The sequence below is a fragment of the Elgaria multicarinata genome, chromosome 3 (genome assembly GCF_023053635.1).
Source record: "Elgaria multicarinata webbii isolate HBS135686 ecotype San Diego chromosome 3, rElgMul1.1.pri, whole genome shotgun sequence".
Classification (NCBI taxonomy): Eukaryota; Metazoa; Chordata; class Lepidosauria; order Squamata; family Anguidae; genus Elgaria; species Elgaria multicarinata.
Genome location: NC_086173.1, coordinates 134,156,442 through 134,175,950, shown reverse-complemented (window position 1 = coordinate 134,175,950; position 19,509 = coordinate 134,156,442).

Here is a 19,509-nt window from a genome sequence, read left to right as displayed (position 1 = left end):
CCCAAGCATTCCACTGGTTCCAAAAACGACCCACAAACCAAGCCACCGTCGCTCCCCAATCTCAGACATTTCACCCGTTCAAGCCACTGGAATCAGTTAAACATGTGCAGAGAGCTCCGGTGCGCGCTACCTCTGCTGCACACTGTGCTCAACGGGACCGACCTCCGGCCAATTGCACGCGTGCGAATGCAGCTTGAGGATACACTTCGGAGTGACAGTTCACTCCCGGGCGGCGGAGCTTTGCGATTTTCTTCGTATAAGTTCTCCTTATTCCCCAAACGGGGATGGAGACGCCTTTCCTTCGAAGGCCAGCCTGAGAGCACCCACTTTGCAACACACACACACACACATCCGACTGAAGTTTTTTCTTTCACTCACACACTTGCATGCTGATGCTTCACGCGCGTTTTACTTCGGATTCCTTCGGAACGTCATTGCCGCCTAGTTCGCCACTAGCAAGGATTCGAATGCCCACTTCGCGCATAAATATGTACTGGAAGAGGCGGGAGCCAGCCTGGTTGTGCATGTAGGGGGAAGTCGTTGAACTGAATTCGGGGATCTCCACCAACCGGTTCCGATCTTCACCCCCGAGTAGTCGGGGTGGGTGTGGGTGGAAGAAACCCAGGGACGCGCGCATCTCCAGGACTGCTCCGCTCCTCTGTCCTGGGCTACGAGCAGCCAGCCAACGGCCGTGCCGCGCCATCCTCCCAAAGCCGGCTGCCCGGACCCCGCGCCCGCGGAACGAGGCAGGGCTTAAAGCGCAGCGAGCGCAGCGACCAGCGCCTCTTACCTGGAGCGCAGCGGAGAAGAGCCGGGATCTAGCCGCCCCGCCGGCGACAAGCTGAGGGTGCGGATCGCCCGTTTCGAGGGCGCGCGTCTTCCTCTCCCTTTGATAGATCACATCGCTTGGAAACTGGACGCGCCAAAGGCGGACGCGGCAACCGCGAAGCGCCCGCTTCTCTGCTCGCGCTGCCGAGAGGCAGAGCCCCCTGCGCCGCGGCCCCGGGGTGGAGGGCAGCAGGCTCCAAAGCTCCGAGGCGGGCGCGGATGGATGGCGAGGACGATCAAGCTCAAGCCCGGAAAGGACACCCCCAAAAAATATTCAAAGGTAACGCATCTCTCAGCCCGGCGAAAGCAGGCGCAAAGTTCGAGAGGGGAATCCGCGCGCCGCGATCACACGCCGCGAAGGGAGCCGGAGCCCGAGCGACGCCACCAGCGCGGCTTGGAAAAACTAAAGAGCGACTCGTGAGCTCTCCCACGCCGGTTTCAAAGGGCTCCGGGGCGGCCGGCCCTGATTGGGCGGCGGAGGGCGAGGGCTGCCCGCCCCCTTTCCGGGCCCTGACACTCGTCCTCCTCCACCGCACGGCGACGGCTCGTTAGTCTCCTCCTCTCCAAGGCCCGGCACGTGGTTATCGCGGAGACTCGGCCAGTCCCAGGTGGCGGGACCAGGGATGGGAGGGGGCGTGCAGCGAGAATTTATCCGCGAGAATCTGCCTCCCCCTGTATAGTTTCGCATCTTTGAAATCAAACTTCGTTTGATTGATCTCAAGTGGAGTTTGCTTCCACATCGGTGTGCTTGGGAGTGTCATTTGACATCCTGTTCACCGGGATAGGGGTAAATGCTTGAAGCGCAGCCTCGTGACAGTCCACACAGCCACACACCCCAAGGAAAGTCCATAACTCCAGGCCTCTGTGTTGATGGAACAAACCACACACCCACAAAATACTTTGCATTTCAACAGGGAACAATATATCGTTATGGGTAAAATTAATTTCTCCTCAGCTAAACTCAGAGGGAACAGGGGAAGCTTCATCCCATCTACCTGCTTCCCTCGGATTATCCCCGTAGCGCTAAACTTTCGCGGTTGTTGTTTTTGCTAACCGGCAACAGCGATCCTTTACATACCAGGAAGTGAGTTTAAGGGGGGGAATGTAAAAAAATCATTAAAAAAAATCAACGGATGACCCCATTCAATTCAAATTTGGTATGCTTAAAGCTCTCCCTAAAATCTATTACTGTGCCAATTTTGGTGTCTTTATCTTTAAAGCTTACGCAGATGTAAGCATTTCTTTAAAATCCTGCTCCTGCGTCCCAGCGGGAGCTCGGAAGATTCGCTCAAAATGTAGGGCCTAAATATGCTTTATTGCACAATTAAGGCAGGATGCATGGGAGTACTTCACAATCAAAGCAGATTATAAACTGGAAAACTTCGGAGTCCTTTGCACGCAATTCGCAGTGATTGCACAGTATAACGCTGATGTGATAAAGCTCTATAACAGTTTTGACAACTGTTGGGCCCAGGACACATTCCATATACCGTTTTCAAAACTGTTATGAAGCGCTTTAAAGCAGTAGTGTAGATCTGGCCCAGGTGTGAGTTTGGCTTTGCAGCCCTCAATCCTAAAATAACTTGCACATGTATCATGTCTCTGCTGGCTTTTAAATTGTTTTTTATTTGTGGGCTCTACTGTTTTTACCATTCTGGTTGCTGTTGAGAATATACGTATACATGCTTGTTGTAAACTAGATTGAGGCCGTTTTGCAATGAAAGTTAGGGATCTGTGGTGGTGTTTTTTAAGAGTAGACATAAATAAAATGTTTATTGGGGGTGTAAGCCCCACTTTAGAGTTCGATATGAAGTGTATCAGAAGCATGAAATCTCCTGCTGTACATAGGAATCATCCAATCAGAATTTCATAAGGATATTACGAGACAATTGTAGTAATTGTGTTGTTTTTAAATATGCTTTAGTTTTATTGACATTTTGCTGTTTCCTCTGTTGTGGATAACTTCTAAAACAATGGCCATGAGTAGTGATCAATACAAATCATTTTCTGCACTTACAACTCTCTCCATTAATCACTGGGTGTTTTACAGCACAATCCTATATATGTGTACTCAGACATAAGTCCTATTGTTTTCAATCAGTCTTACTCCCAGGTAAATGGATATAGGACTGCAGCCCCCGATGATGAAATCTGAACTCATAGTCCAACATCAAGCCAGAGACAGCAAAATTTAGATTACACATTTTGAAAAATCTTGAGTTCCAGATATGCACCTTTTATAGGGTTACCCTTTTACACAAAAATGTTATTTCAACTGAAGAGGTGTTTTTGCTGTCCAGATCCAGGTATCCCAACTTTGGGAACTGCTTGGGAAGAAAAAGCAGGATCGTTAGAACAGCGTCTGTCCTCTTTCCTCACAGCCCTACTTTATTGTCACTTGACTCCTGCTGCTCAGTTCTGTGCAGGCACCTAGGCCGGATCTACACTACTGCTTTAAAGCGCTTTATAACAGTTTAAAAGCGCTTTAAAGCAGTTAAAGCGCTTTATAACTGTTATAAAGCGCTTTAAAGCAGTAGTGTAGATCCTGCCCTGGGGGCTTAAGAAGAGCAAGCAAAAGAGAAGGCTCAAGAAATAGAGAGTAGCCTGGTTAAGGCAGTGTTTTCCCTTCTCTAGCCCCTCTGATGCTGTGTCCAGCTCATGCAACTCCACTTCAGAGCCCAGCCCAGGACTGGGTTCAGAGAGTGGATGTGTGAAATACCATAGAGGAGGGCGAGGTAGGGTGGAGAAGAAACCTCTTCCCAAACCAGTCTGCTCCCTTCCCCAGACACCTCCATAGGTCCTTCCAAGATGACAACAAGCTAACATAAAAACCCTGCTGGATTAGACCAAGGAGCCCATTTATTCTACATCCTGTTTCAGACCCTGCCCAGATACCTATGAGAGGATTACAAGCTGGACATCCCAGTATCAGCCCTCCCTGATAGTTTGTGCTCAGCATCTGGTATTCAGCCTCTGGATTTTGAAGATCCAATTTGCTATCTTGACTTATAGCCATTGATAGACCTAGCCTCCATCTAATCCAGAAGTGTCTGATCCAGAGCTGAGCAGCCTTTTTTTTCTTTTGAGTGTTTGGTACAATATAACAGTACTTTACATTACAACTCCTCCAGATGTGCTGGACTATAACTCCCAGAAGCTGGCTGGAGGATTATGGGAGTTGTATTCCAACACAGCTGGAGGTCACCAGGTTGGGGAAGGCTGAATTAGGCCCAGGGCTGCCAGTTGTCCAGCTCTGGTCTAATCTGTTATAAACCACCTAATCTAGGTTTTTACGATGTGTGTGTGGGGGGGGGGGGGGTGTTCCCCTAGGTATCATTGCTTTCCCAGCCCCAACCTTCCAAAAACACTCGTATCTTTTCTCTCTAGCACAGATTTGCACTGTAAGAATGCCTCCATTTCAGAAGTTGACTCTAAGGTCTTGATCTCACAACACCTGTGCGATGAACCCAAACATTTTTGAAACGAGCAAAACAAACCCTGCCTCCTCTCCCTCTGTAAACCTTTCCCAAGCCAAGAGACAGTGACAGTCTCGACCCAGGCGCTCCCTCCTGCTTCCTACAAACAGCCTCCTTTCCTTGGAGTTTGTTTAATATGATCTTAGGGGAAAGTATAGTGTGGCCATGGCTAGACCAGGCCTACATCCCAGGATCGTCCCAGGATCATCCCTGTGCATCCAAATGACACACAAGGGATCCTGGGAGCAGGCAGGGACGACCCCTCCATTTGCCTGGGATAATCCTTAGGTCTAGCTAAGGCCTGTGTTGTTTTACCATAATTGTGCAGTTTCAGGCTGCTGTACTTGGCAGTACATTTATTTATTTCTGTATTTGGCAGAAATAAAGAAATATTCCTAAAAAATAAAATAAATAACTGCAGGGGAAAGGAGAATGTAGGGGGTGGAGCGGGAGATTTCAACAGCATGGTAGCGCTCCAGGTGAAAAGATACATGAGCTGAAATAGCACAACGGTCCTAGCTCTACTTTTCTTGGTTTGGAAGAAGGTGTTTCAGGTAATGAATCAGAATCAGACTCTGATGTAGAGGAGTCAGCACCAGACACAAGCTAGCCTGTATTAGTTGGGGAGAAAGCTCTCACAAACTCTTCACTAGCTGGTGCTGAAATCACTCCAGAACTCATCTCGTTAAGGGCAAATAATACACAATCAGTAAGAAGCCAACATTGTTCTGAAGGAGAGAGCACTGACAAGCTAACCGATTTTAGAGTATGTCGCAGGCTATAACGGGTGGAGCAAAAAGAAGGCGAGAGACAGTCGGCCCGGCTCGCATCATGTCAGAAGCTGCCTCAAAATTAGCCTCTCTGAAATTAACACATTTTAAGAAAAAGTTTTCTTCTTCTTGAACAGACAATTGTCTCACTTAGTTTGCATAGTTTTGCCTAGTAGAAAATTCCAAGAGATTAGACTATCTTCAGGCGGGAAGAGATTTTATTGCTTAAATAAAGCTTTGTAGATTACTTAGCAAGCCTTGTTATTGTCTCCCAAGAAGGCAGGAGGTTTTTTTTAAAAAAAAAAAAACTCGACAGCAACAATGCACAGACGTGAAAGTGCCCAGCGCTCGACTCGCTAAAGAAGTGGAGGGGGAAACCGCAGATAAAGACTGGATAAAAAAAAGTAGGTGTGATGGAGCTCATACTGAACAGCCTTCTGTGAGTTTCCAATTGCTTAATAATCTTATATTGTTGTATGTTCTTCCTTCCCACCCCCCTTGACTTTATTTCAAAATAAAATTCCACATATTGGAGCTAATATCAATTTTGGTTACCAGTATCTACACAGAAAATTATGTTTACTGAGTTCAGATAGGTTTATTTGCACAAGTCAGATGGGACAACACAATAAAGAACATTGGGGAGGTTTGCACCGACACCCTGCCAACCTGGTTTGATTTCTTGGTTAAACAAGAAAAATATATAAATTCATAACTATATTCTATTGTTCTGAAAAGTACTGTGATATTGTACCAAACATTGTGCATACCAGTGCTAAGTCGGCATGGTTGTTAGTGCTACACATTTCAGAAGAGCTGATTTCCACATAATCTGGTGGGTTTTTTTACATCACACTATATGTGTTAATTAGCTCACCAAAGCAAAGATATCTGTGTATCACCCAAAAGCTGTTTTGTGAATGGCCATTTTAATAAAGTAATAATGATCATTGTCTACACTTCCTGCACTTCATTTCCCTCTGACTAAACTATCTACAGTCCCCGTCCCCACCACAACCACGTATGTACTTATTACTCAGCATAGCACTTCATGCATCTGATGAAGTGGACTCCTGCCCATGAAAGCATAGGCAATAATAAATACATTAGACATTTAAGGACCGCAGGGCTCAGTCCTGGGCCCAGTGCTCTTCAACATTTTTATTAATGATTTGGACAAGGAGGTGCAGGGAACGCTGATCAAATTTGCAGATGACACAAAATTGGGTGGGATAGCTAATACCCTGGAAGACAGAAACAAACTTCAAAGTGATCTTGATAGGCTGGAGTGCTGGGCTGAAAACAACAGAATGAAATTTAATAGGGATAAATGCCAAGTTCTACATTTAGGGAATAGAAACCAAATGCACAGTTACAAGATGGGGGACACTTGGCTCAGCAATACTACAAAAGAGAAAGATCTTGGAATTGTTGTAGATCACAAGCTGAATATGAGCCAACAGTGCGATATGGCTGCAAGAAAGGCAAATGCTATTTTGGGCTGCATGAATAGAAGTGTAGCTTCCAAATCACGTGAGGTACTGGTTCCTCTCTATTCGGCCCTGGTTAGGCCTCATCTAGAGTATTGTGTCCAGTTCTGGGCTCCACAATTCAAGAAGGACGCAGACAAGCTGGAGCATGTTCAGAAGAGGGCAACCAGGATGATCAGAGGTCTAGAAACAAAGCCCTATGAAGAGAGACTGAAAGAACTGGGCATGTTTAGCCTGGAGAAGAGAAGATTGAGGGGAGACATGATAGCACTCTTCAAATACTTATAAGGTTGTCACACAGAGGAGGGCCAGGATTTCTTCTCGATCCTCCCAGAGTGCAGGACACGGAATAACGGGCTCAAGTTAAAGGAAGCCAGATTCCGGCTGGACATCAGGAAAAAATTCCTGACTGTTAGAGCAGTGCGACGGTGGAATCAGTTACCTAGGGAGGTTGTGGGCTCTCCCACACTAGAGGCATTCAAGAGGCAGCTGGACAAGCATCTGTCAGGGATGCTTTAGGGTGGATTCCTGCACTGAGCAGGGGGTTGGACTCGATGGCCTTGTAGGCCCCTTCCAACTCTGCTATTCTATGATTCTAAGGTACCACAACACTCTTGGTTGTTTTAGACTGAACTGAAGTTCTGTGTGAGAAAGTGTTTCTCTGCTCAGCCAGTGTGGTGTAGTGGCTAAAGTGTTGGACTGGGAGTCGGGAGATCTGGGTTCTAGTCCCCACTTGGCTATGGAAACCCACTGGGTGACTTTGGGCCAGTCACAAACTCTCAGCCCAACCTACCTCACAGGGTTGTTGTTGCAAGGATAAAATGGAGAGGAGGAGGATTATGTACGCTGCCTTAGGTTCCTTGGAGGAAAAAAGGCAGGATATAAATGCATTAATAAAATAAATAAATGTAGTGTTAAGGAACAATTTTTATATATATCACTGTTTTGTTCACAGAGCATTCCTTAGCACTTACCTTAATGAGACATGCCCCGATGTCCGGACACATGGAAACTGCCATATGTAGACTGAAACCACTAAATTGGGGATCACGATTTTAAGAAGAGCCATGTTTACTTATTACGCTGACAAAAAAAAATAAGTACTGCACTCTGACATGCTACTGCAACATGTGGCAGTCAGTTGGTTTTACAAACTAAGCATGTCACATCAACACTGCAGCATGGGTCAGTTTTGCTATCCTTCAAATACTTGCCATCACCAGATGTGGCATTGCCACAATTCCCAAAGCTGTTGAACAGGAAAGAAATTGGAGGGGACACCTTATAATGGGGCAACTCCTCATGTACAAACACACTGCAAATCATGTATTGAGCTGGTTCCCTGCTTGTATGAGCTTCTCCAAGGAAGTGATTTATTGCACACTCAAGATTGGTCACTCATGGAGGGTTCTTTTCATAACATCGTCAACTTTCAATGCCTCTTGTGCAGCTTCCAAGCTAGAATCCATCATTTTATAAAACCCTGAAAATGCAGTATTAAATGGAAAACACGCTATAAATCCGCACTATCCGCTGGAGGTAGAATTGAAGCATATGCGAAAGAATTGGCAAAAATGGGAGGGAGCATGAATTTTGCCGATCGTTAAACCCACAAAGACTCCAGAAGACAAAGCCCTGGTAGGGCTGAGGGATTTTTGCTGAATGTAGAGAAGCCCTAAATGTAACTTGTAGTAAGGTGCTACTTCATATGCAACACTGAAGCATCTAACCCAGGCTGCTATTGCCAGTCGTATTGGGACATCTTTCTCTGCCCCATTGCAGTTTTGGATCAATCTAGGTTTGGGATGTCCAAACGTAAGAAGAGGCAGGCCTTGCTGTTGTTCATTGTTGATCTTCTGTCATGTACAATCATGTACATTTTGGATCAAAAAGGGGGGGGGTGTTGCAGACTATTCTAACCACAAGGTACATGAGACATGATGTAATGGTACAATATTAGATAATTCAGCATTCTTAATATCAGAGCCCAGACACTATGTCAATACTATCTATTCTGCTGTCAAATTATCCTTAAGTGCATCTTTTTGCATTGTCACGCAGTTACATGCACTACAGTATGTTGATAGACAGTATGAATCTTCATTGTCATGTTCTTCACCTGAATATTAGTTTAAATGTAGACTTATGGTACGCAAGTTTGACAAGGGTTGTAGTTCAAAGACAAATGGATCATTTGAGAAACAGCATGTCTGGCATATCCAAGACATAGGAACATCATCAGACACCTGGACATTTTTACACCGCCTTCAACTGCCAATTGGAGCCTTCACCATTTAATTTTTTTGCAATAAGAACATAACAAAAGCCATGCTGGATCAAATCAAGGGTCCATCTAGTCCAACCTACCTCACAAGGTTGTTCACACAGTGACCAACCAGCTGCCCCCAGGAAACTCATGAGCAGGTCACGAGTGCAACAACACCTTCCTACCCTTGTTCCACAGCAACTGGTGTATATAGGCCTACTGATACTGCCTCTGATACTGGGTGGTAGCATATAGACATCAGGATTAGTAGCCATTGATAGCTTCTCCTCCAGGAATTCATCCAATCCTCTGCCTACCATTCTACTCAAAATCCCTATTTCTAAACAAAGGTTGTAATGGACTATTCAGGAGGGCAGTATGTGTGCGGTCCAGCCAAACCTCAGCAGAGAACATATAAATATAAACTGTGTTGCTAAAGATTCAGTTTAATTGATACACATTTCCTTTTCTATATTTATTTATTTATTTATTTATTGCATTTTTATACTGCCCAATAGCTGAAGCTCCCTGGGCAGTTCACAAAAATTAAAACCATTCAAAGTATAAAACAAACAGTATAAAAACATGATGTAAAATACAATATAAAAGCACAATCAGGATAAAATCAGCAGCAGTACAGAAATACATATTTAAAATACAAATTTAAAACAGCAAAGTTAAAATTAAATTTATAGACTGCTAAAATGCTGGGAGAATAAAAAGGTCTTCAACTGGCATCTGAAAGAATATAGTGTAGATGCCAGGCAAACCTCCTTAGGGAGCTCATTCCACAGCCGGGGTGCCACAGCAGAGAAGGCCCCCCTCCTGGTAGCCACCCGCCTTACTTCCTTTGGCATAATGTATTAGTTGTAAAGGTTTTAATTAGTTATATGTCTTTTATGGAATCCGCATTTGTGTTGTACCCCACCTTGATCCAGAGGAAGAGGTGGGTAACAAATACATTTATTATTATTATTATTATTATTATTATTATTATTATTATTATTAATTTCATTATGTCTGTGAAACCAAAATTGTGTGTTTTTGTAGTGGGTGTAAATAAAACCTAATCAGAAGGCTTTACTAGGACTCAACCCCTTTCATTATCTGTGGAAAATAGAGATTCTGAGCATGTGCAGAGTGTCTATTCTTCATCAATGAGCCATCATAGCTGGCATTCACATGCCTAGGATTAGTTTAAAGTATTCAACATCAGAGGGTATGTTTCTCTGACAGACTTGAGATCCACAATTTCTCAGTTTAGAATTTAAGTGCTGAGTAATCAACATTATATTTTCAAATGAGTTGCACAATCAGGGTTGGCACAATGCCTAGAAAAACGTATTAAGGCGTTTAATAAATAAAATGTAAAACAATGAAATAAATAAATAAAGCTTTTCATGATTGCAGCATACTAGGAAAATGGAATAATTTGTTACACCTCTGATTATCCATCATCCTAATTGGACAATGCAAAGACCAGACCAATAGGTATAGACCCATAAGAGTAGTTAGTTTTCTCTAAATCATAAACTTTTGATGGAAGTACTGAACTGTGTCCAGTTCTGGGTGCTGCACTTTAAGAAGGATATATAGACAAACTGCACAGGTTCAGAGGGGGCCACAAAGATGGTTAGGGGTATGGAAAATGAATGGAGGAACACAGGAAGATAGGAAGCTGCCTTATACTGAGTCAGACCATGGGCCCATCTAGCCTAGTATTGTCAACACTGACTAGCAGCAGCCCTCCAGGGTTTCTTGGCATGACTTTTTCCTTCTCTACCAGGAGATGCTTGGGAACAAACCTGCAACCTTCTGCATGCAAAACAAGTGCTTCTACCACTGAGCTACACCCCCTTCCTCCCAGAGAGGATGATGGGCTCTCCTTTGTTGGAGGTCTTCAAGAAGAGGCTGAACAGCCATCTGTTGGGGATGCTCTAGCTTTGGATGCTCAAGCATGGAGATAGGACTAGATTAGGGTGACCATATGAAAAGGCAGACAGGGCTCCTGTATCATTAACAGATGCATAGAAAAGGGAATTTCATCAGGTGTCATTTGTATATATGGAGAACCTGGTGAAATTCCCTCTTCATCACAACAGTTAAAGGTGCAGGAGCTATACTAGAGTGACCAGATTTAAAAGAGGGCAGGGCACCTGCAGCTTTAACTGTTGTGATAAAGAGGGAATTTCACCAGGTTCTCCATATATACAAACGACACCTGCTGAAATTTCCTTTTCAATACAACTGCTAAAGATACAGGAGCCCTGTTCTTCTTTTCATATGGTTCCCCTAGACTAGATGGCCTACCATGTCCCCTCCAACACTGTGATTCTATGCAAGAGTGTCATGTTTATGTGATGGGTGGGAGACAAAGCCAGAAACAATGAATGGCAGAGATGTTTTTGATATTATTGTACATGTGAGCATTGTTATAGTTTTCACACATACATTAAGGCATCAAAGGAAGGTGATGACTGCATTTGCCGTGCATTACACGTGCATGCTGAGAAAGGTTTGTGCATTTATGAATAAAAATGCAGTCACAACATACAACTCCTTCCAGCTCTGCTCCTTAATAGAAACATGGAGAAGGCTTACTCGCTGTGTGCATGTGTCCCTGTTCAGAAGATACCTTAAAGCATGTTGGTTAAGGCTTTTGGGGGCTCATCTACACCAAGCAGGGGGCCACCAATTGGATCCCAGTCTCGCCACAGCTCACAAACTCTTATTTGTCTCTATGGTTTTACTCCATTATGGTTACTCCTGCAAAGAAGGGTTATGTGCTTACTAAGCCTGAACACATTTCTGGTTTTTATTCTTGAAGGTTATTACATAACTATAATATTCATTATGATGGTTGTTTTTTACTTTTCTGTTTGCTAAATGATACAGTGTAGATCGTAAGTAAACAATTAGTTGCCAATTAATAAACTATTGAAGGAGATAAAAAAGCATCCTCTCTCTTTTGAATGCCATGTTATTCAAAAGCTTCACTTCTGTAACCTCACCGAATGCTAATGAACAACAGTATAATCTGCAAGGGCTAACAGGAGCTGATTAATTAAGAAGAGAAGAACCAAATGCAAAAGGTTTAAAATGTACTTACAAAAAAAATTCAATTACACATTGTAAGCCTAGCATAATTTCTTTTAAAAAAATAATAATAATTGCACGGATATGTTGTACATCCCACCCCATTTGTTACTATCAAAACTGTTTTGCTTGCGTACTAAAAGACATAATTGGGAGGTCCATGTGCGATGCTTCAGATAAAGGAACAAAGCCTCCTCGTCAGTCTAATTGCCCATTTGCATCATATCCTGTATTTGATATGGCTACTCTTAGCTGGACATATTCCAGCATGAATGGATTTAATAGGACACTTTTTGCATTTGGACTGCAGTGTTACATCACAGGGTAAAAAAATACTTAGAAAAAATGGCAAAGCCTAAGTAAGTGTAAGCATACAAATAAATGCGCAAATCCACCTCCTATTATCCTTTCCTCTCTTTTCCTCCCTTCTTTCCCTTTATGGTCTTCTTTACCACTGAGATTTAGATGATAAGCTCCTCCAAGGCAGACATCAGCCCTTTTTGTTTATCGTTCTCTATAAAATGCACCTATTAACTGCTTTTCTACTAAAAGTATTGAAAGCAGCAAACTGCACAAGTCACCAGTTATCATTTAAACAATAAAATACAGTACGAATGCAGTGACAAGAGAGTTGATGCGAGGGCGAGGCCAATATTACCTCAGTTGCCTTGAGGTATCTATGCCAATATTACCTCAGTTGCATTGACTCCCGGTGCTGGTCATCACCCTTAAAGGTCTACGTCATTTGGGAGCTTGATATGTGATGAGTGTCTCCACTCTCATGAGCACAAGTGCATACTACTATCATGAGGTGAGGGACTTTTTCCCATCCCCCTGCCCTTTGAAGTATAGAAGACAGGGAGGGTGGGAATTAAGCCTTCTTTGGTAGCAGCCCCTAAATTCTAGGGCCTAAGTTCTAGGGTCTTCCCTGTACTTTCAAGCAATGGTCAAAACAACCACATTTGGATGTTGTTGTTGTTGTTTCTGATTTTTTTAAAATGTTTTGCTGTTGTCTGCTGTTAGATTGGCTTGGTTTCTGACCGACTGATTGCTTCATGGTTCAAATATCTGATTTGTAAGCCATTCTGAGGCCCCAGTTTAGTGAGATATAAATTATCTTAAATTAGTCTCCTCCCCCACCCCACCCACAAATAATATATATATAATAAACTATATTAAAACAATAATAAAATCCATATAACACACACTAGAAAGAGCAGCAACAACAAAAATGTCACAGCTGCCTGCATAAATGAAGCTGCCTAGAGAACTATTGTTAGAGGGAGGGCTGGATATAAATTAAATAAATATGCAAGGAAGGAAGACTTTCTGGTTAAAGACCATGCTAAGTCTCCCTTGGGAGTTCTGTATCACAGAAACGGCCCTTCTCCTCACTCTCATAGGCCATTTCTACGCCTGCCTTTTTTCCTGGGATCATCTCTGGATCATTCCTGTGTATCAAATGCCACACAGGGGATCCCTCCATTTTCCTGGGATAACTCTCGGGTGTAGAAAGGGCCATAGACTTTACCTGTCAAGGTGGCATGCAAAGTTCATCTTCAGCAGGCCTCAGTGTAGGGTGACCATTTGAAAAGGAGGACAGGGCTCCTGTATCTTTAACAGTTGCATAGAAAAGGGAAATTCAGCAGGTGTCTTTTGCATGCATGCAGCACCTGATGAAATCCCCTCTTCATCACCACAGTTAAAGCTGCAGGTGCCCTGCCCTCTTTTAAATCTGGTCACTCTAGTATAGCTTTTGCAGCTTTAACGGTTGCAATGATGAGGGAATTTCACCAGGTGCTGCATGCATACCAATGACACCTGCAGAAATTCCCTTTTCAGTACAACTTTTAAAGATACAGGTGCCCTGTCCTCCTTTTCATATGGTCACCCTACCTCAGTGGATGTGGAAAAACTTATAGGAGGCAGCGCTTCCCTCACACACAAAAGATGGACTACTTAGGGCTTTTAAGGGAAGCGTGAGCACTTTGAATTGGTGTTGGAAAATGTGCTAACAGCCAGCCCAATATAAGTCTTCTGCCCACTATAAGGCTTATAGGGTGACCATATGAAAAGGAGGACAGGGCTCCTGTATCTTTGCATAGAAAAGGGAATTTTGCATAGAAAAGGGAATTTCAGCAGGTGTCATTTGTATATATGGAGAACCTGGTGAAATTCCCTCTTCATCACCACAGTTAAAGGTGCAGGAGCTATACTAGAGTGACCAGATTTAAAAGAGGACAGGGTACCTGCAGCTTTAACTGTTGTGATGAAGAAAGAATTTCATCAGGTGCTGCGTGCATCCAAATGACATCTGCTGAAATTCCCTTTTCAATACAACTGTTAAAGATACAGGAGCCATGTCCTGCTTTTCATATGGTCATCCTATATAAGGTGAATAGCCCCATTCCGCTCTAGCTTAGTTTCTGAGCCACCTTCTCATTTTTAAAATGTTTTCACTACAGCAAGGCAAATATCAATGTTGCTTCCTAGTTAGTGCTGACAAGCAGTGCAGCTTCAAATGGTAGAAGGCTCCAAATTCATCCTCCTTGCCCTGACCTCCTTAATTCCACTATGAAGTAGAAGTGGGACAGATTTTGTCTTGCTTCAGGGCTCTTAGGGCCCACGGAATACTTGCAAGAGAGTCAGAGAGCCCTTCAAAATGGCTTGGAATTTAGGTACCTTCAGCCACAATCCTATGGCATGCACCCTCACTCCTTAGAAGCTCCCAAAATCACAGGCTTCTGAGATTCCTAGGCCCCACCAAGATGAAGACAACAGGGCAGGAGGAGTGGCAGAGGTGATCTGTACCTTCCCATCCTCTAATTTTTTTAGGGGGGTGGGCATGTGTGTGTTTTTATAGACAGGCTTTTCAGTCCGTCTAGCAAGGACGCTTCAGAAAGGGAAGGAAGGCTGGAGGAAGCTCAGGATAAATTATATTCTGGCCTCTCCAACCTCCTCCCCCAGCCCATCCACTTGAACACCCCTTTCTACACTCTCCAAGGCAGCCTCAGAGAGACCTCAGGGAGGCAGCCTCGTGGTTCTCTCTGCTCCAGCTGCAAGGCGGCAGGAGGTGGATTACCCTTTCTCCCTTCCAAGGTTGGAGCATTGTCTCCAACCTTGGAGGGAGTAATGTGAGCCAACCTATGGTCCTTGGGATATTTGCCCAGCGATTATAGGACTGCTCTCTTAAAGATGATCTCCTTTCATATATTCCTCTATATCTGGCTTTGGATCCAGACTCAAGGGGAGTGAGCTGTGTTGGCAGAAATGAACTTCCCCACATGCTCTTTCCCATGCAGCCTCTCCAAAAATTACTACCCAGGATATCCTTCTGGATGTGGTGTGGAGGGATCCCCAAAAATCACTTGGAGGGACCTTTCGGTTATGGAAGCTCCCTTCCTCTTGCAATGAGATGGGCCTATCACATCTGCTCTATTTGGCTAATTTTTCACACCTGATGCAGGTGTACATGTGGTTCACCTGACCAGGAGAGAATCTGCCACTATATGGATGCTCCCCTGTCAGATTCAGTTGTATAAATCTTACCTAATTGTTATGGGCATCAAGGAATTTAACAATTGTAGGATGGTGGTCCTGAAGCAACCCCTGCCCCAGTCAGACAACACAAAATTAGTAACAAAGAATATATAATTGATTGCTCTAACAATCTAATGGAGAAATACGTGCTTTTATCCTAATGAAGCAGATCACAAACATACTTAAATACATTGAGATTATATTAACTAAAATATAATAGAAATAGTGGCAAGTATATTCTTAATAAAAACAAAATTCAAGTTCCTCTCAACAGTTAATATATTTAGCTAAGTAGGAGGCACGTTTGGGAGAGGTTGCTTAAGCATGTTTAGCAGGTTTCGCATTCTCCCATGATTTCTCGCCTCAACCAAGTCAAAATTTTATTATTTATAACTTTCTACCCAACGTTAGCTCTACTTTCTTGTCTTAAACATACATCTATGGAGATTGAATATACCAGGAGCTTCCGACTGAATCTTGCCTATAACCTCAGGAGTGTCTGTCCCTAATGCAGCCAGGTGTACAGCTAACTTTTGAAACACCCTTATAAAAGTCCCTCCCATTGTGAGATCAAGAGCTTTTTACTTCCAAAAAATTAACCAAGCCACCTGCAGGTAGGGATGTCCAGATTTTGTGAAATCTGTCCTGTTCATATTTCATGGATTGTGTGGTGTTGTTCATTACAGCATCCTTTCACAGACAGCTTCAATTTTTCTCCCCATTATCTGGAAAAAATATGTAAATAATTCCATAAGAGGGTTCAAACCGTTTTCTGTCATTTATATTTGCAGTAATTTAGTGTATTTTCCCCTGTTCCATTCCCTGCATATATTTCCCAGTCTCAGGAGAAAATTGTGTATTTTTCTATGAATAAATTTGCCTAAATTATGGGAAAGTAAAAAAAAAAAAAAGTTCTGAAAGTCCACAGCCTCTGCCCGGCCTGTGGAGTCTAGTCCATAGTGGATTCCGCAGGTCAGATTCTTAGAAATCCAAACTCATTTTAGTCCATCTTGAATTTCTCCAGCATCTGTACCTGTGGGAAGCTTCCTTGTCCCAGTTCCAAGTATACATTTTTGTACTTAAAGCTATCTACTAATTACTCCTAGAAAATACAACAATCAATGTTCTCCTGGTTTGCCATTTAATAGTGTTTGTGACTTGTTGATTTTTCTGTCATTACAAAGTTGAGTTTTGTAAGCATCCTTGAATTCACGAGGTGGAGAAACGTGAGTTATACTTTTTATAAATAAATAAATTCATTTCCAATGTGTCCACATAGCCAAGAAAATATCAACATAAGACCAATGTAACTATGGCCTTAGCTAGACCTAAGGATTCTCCCAGGCAAATGGAAGGGTCGTGCCTGGCTGCTCTCGGGATGCCCTGTGTGTCATTTGAATGCACAGGGACAATCCCGGGATATAGGCCTGGTCCAGCTATGGCCTATGACAGCAATGCACGCAGTTGAGATTAGCTCTCAGAATCGCTACAATGGCACCAGAGTGCCCTTCAATGATGAGGCTCTCTCATTGGTTGATTTCCACAGCAGATCTAGCCAGAAGATAAGACTATGAAATACACTGTATTTTTCATCAGTGGCATCTTTTTCCATTTAATTCTCAAAGGTATATGACAGGGAAGGGGAAAGACATATACTGGGGTGGGGAATGTGTGGATCTCCAGATGTTTTTGGACTGCAACTCCTATTAGTCCCAGCTAGCATAGCCAATAGTGAGGAATTATGGGATTTGTAGTCCCACAACATCTGGAGGGTGACACATTGCCCATCCCTGACCTATGCTTTGATGTAATCATATTGAGTTTGGTCCCAGGCTACTCCACCTTGCCTAAGCCCTTCAATTAATAACTTGTCCATCATTTATCAAACAAACTACAGGCAAAAATAGAGTTGTCCATTCTTGATGAGGGAGCAACTTTTGTTTGTGATAGTCTTTGAGTAGCAATAAATAATGGACCACAGCAAGAAGAAAAGGCAGCAGCCTTCAATTTTTCATTCAGTTTATTAAAGCTCAGCTTTGATAAACAACTGGGGAAAGACACCGGAAAGGAGTTAGGCATGTCCGTGTCTGGATGTTTAATTAATGACTAAATGCAAAGGATAAGTTCAGTCACACACGTGAGAGTTAAGCATCCAATCTACAAATGAAATGCACCATATCATTGCAGCAATATATGCATACCGGATGTTTGGGAGGCTTTCACTCACCACACTTGTTGATGCTGGATGCCAAGTTCTGTGCTTGTTTTTTCTCGGTGAGAAATTAATCAGGATCCATCTGTTTCCTCCTTATCCTGGACAATTTCATTACAACTAAACCAAAGATTAGAGGATTCTCATATCTGCTTTGTGTGTGTGTGTGTGTCCCACTCACACACCCCTGCGCAGTTTTGGTGCTCTCTATCCAGGGTGATTAAAGCCGCCTGGTTTAAAGTAAGATTATTTCCAATCTTCCTTTCTTAAGGGAGAAGCATAATGAGAACAGCCAGGGATCAAAAGCCATTCTCAATTACCTCATGTACAAAAATACTGCAACTCCATTTACAGGAATGCAATAGTCTCTAGCGGAAGCCAGACCTTTCATTTTAAATAGGTCCCTTTATAAAATGAGCTCCATGTTGCAGCTGGGGTAATGGAGAATGGACAAAAAAATCATATTGTCATAATTTAACATCTCTCTCCAATAAAAGTAACTTTTATTGATTTGGAACATCAAATGGTATTATATAAGACACCAGTTATATGACAAGACCCATTGTCACCCATTCACTTCCCCCTCCCCTTCCAAAACTCTATCTTGCTATTAATCTTGCATTTAATCTTAATCTTAAACAGCTGTTCAAGATTCAGTCAGCTTCTCTAGGGCAGGAGTATGCAATGTGGTGCCCGTGGACACCAATGAACTCTCAGACATCTTCCTTGGTGGGTAGGGTATCTCAACAAGACACCCTACTCCTCCCAGTTTAGTGTTTTTTTAAAAAAATGTCTTACAGGCACTTAGGATTGCTTCAAAGCAAAGTGGGAGCCTCTAGCTGCTGCCATCTTATTTCCCTATGAATGCCTCTGGGCGGGTCACTTCTCTTTTGTGACTAGCCATGTCTACCCATGGCAGCCATTTTATGGTTGTGTCCAGTTTTTCAAATTTCTGAATGTGCGCATAGGCCCTGAAGGATGCCTACCCCTGCTTTGGGGACTATCACTATCCCAAAATTATGCAGAACATGACAAAGTTAATCGATATGAGACCTAATAAATAATAATAATAATAATAATAATAGGTGAACATTTAGCCAGAATGTGTTCTTTGATGAAGCTAAAGGAGAGGAGCAATTCATCATTCATTTATGAAAGCTATTGAATGTTAAGTCCTCTGGCATCAGGGGTCATAAAACTACATTTTTTTCCATGCAAACAAGACAAGGACTAGGGAGACCAGGGTTCATATTCCTAACCAGGTATCAAGCCCTTGGGCCAGTCACTATTTCTCAGCCTACCTCACAGGGCTGATGTGAGAATAAAGGTGTGGTAGAGTGGAATCATCTTTTACTGCTGCTCTGAGCAGCAACTGTCAGGGCGGACAATTTATCTCCAGAAAGACAAGCCCTGGAAGAAAACTGGACTTGGCACAGAGTTTCACACAAGTGTTACTCATCAGTGCTGGAACTGTAAAGGTCAAAGATAAGGGAAGAATTTCGCACATCATCCCTTAATTGATTAATTGAATGATGAAACTGTGGCATCATACTGTGTATGAAGTGTGTGTGTGTGTGTGTGTGTGTGTGTGTGTGTGTGTGTGTGTGTGTGTGTGCATATGGAATGTTTTTCTTGCCGGCCGTTGATGGTCATGGTGTGTATGTCTCTCGTTCTTAAAAGAAGATTTTCTATAGGAATGTTATGATTATATGCCTCAGTAAACTCTATTGCTGAAGAATCTACTTGTGTGAGTGTTTCTTTCGAGGAAGGCACTCAGGAGCCGTGCAGCAAGCCAAACTCTGGAACGCTGCTGCTTAAGCTCTGCTAAATT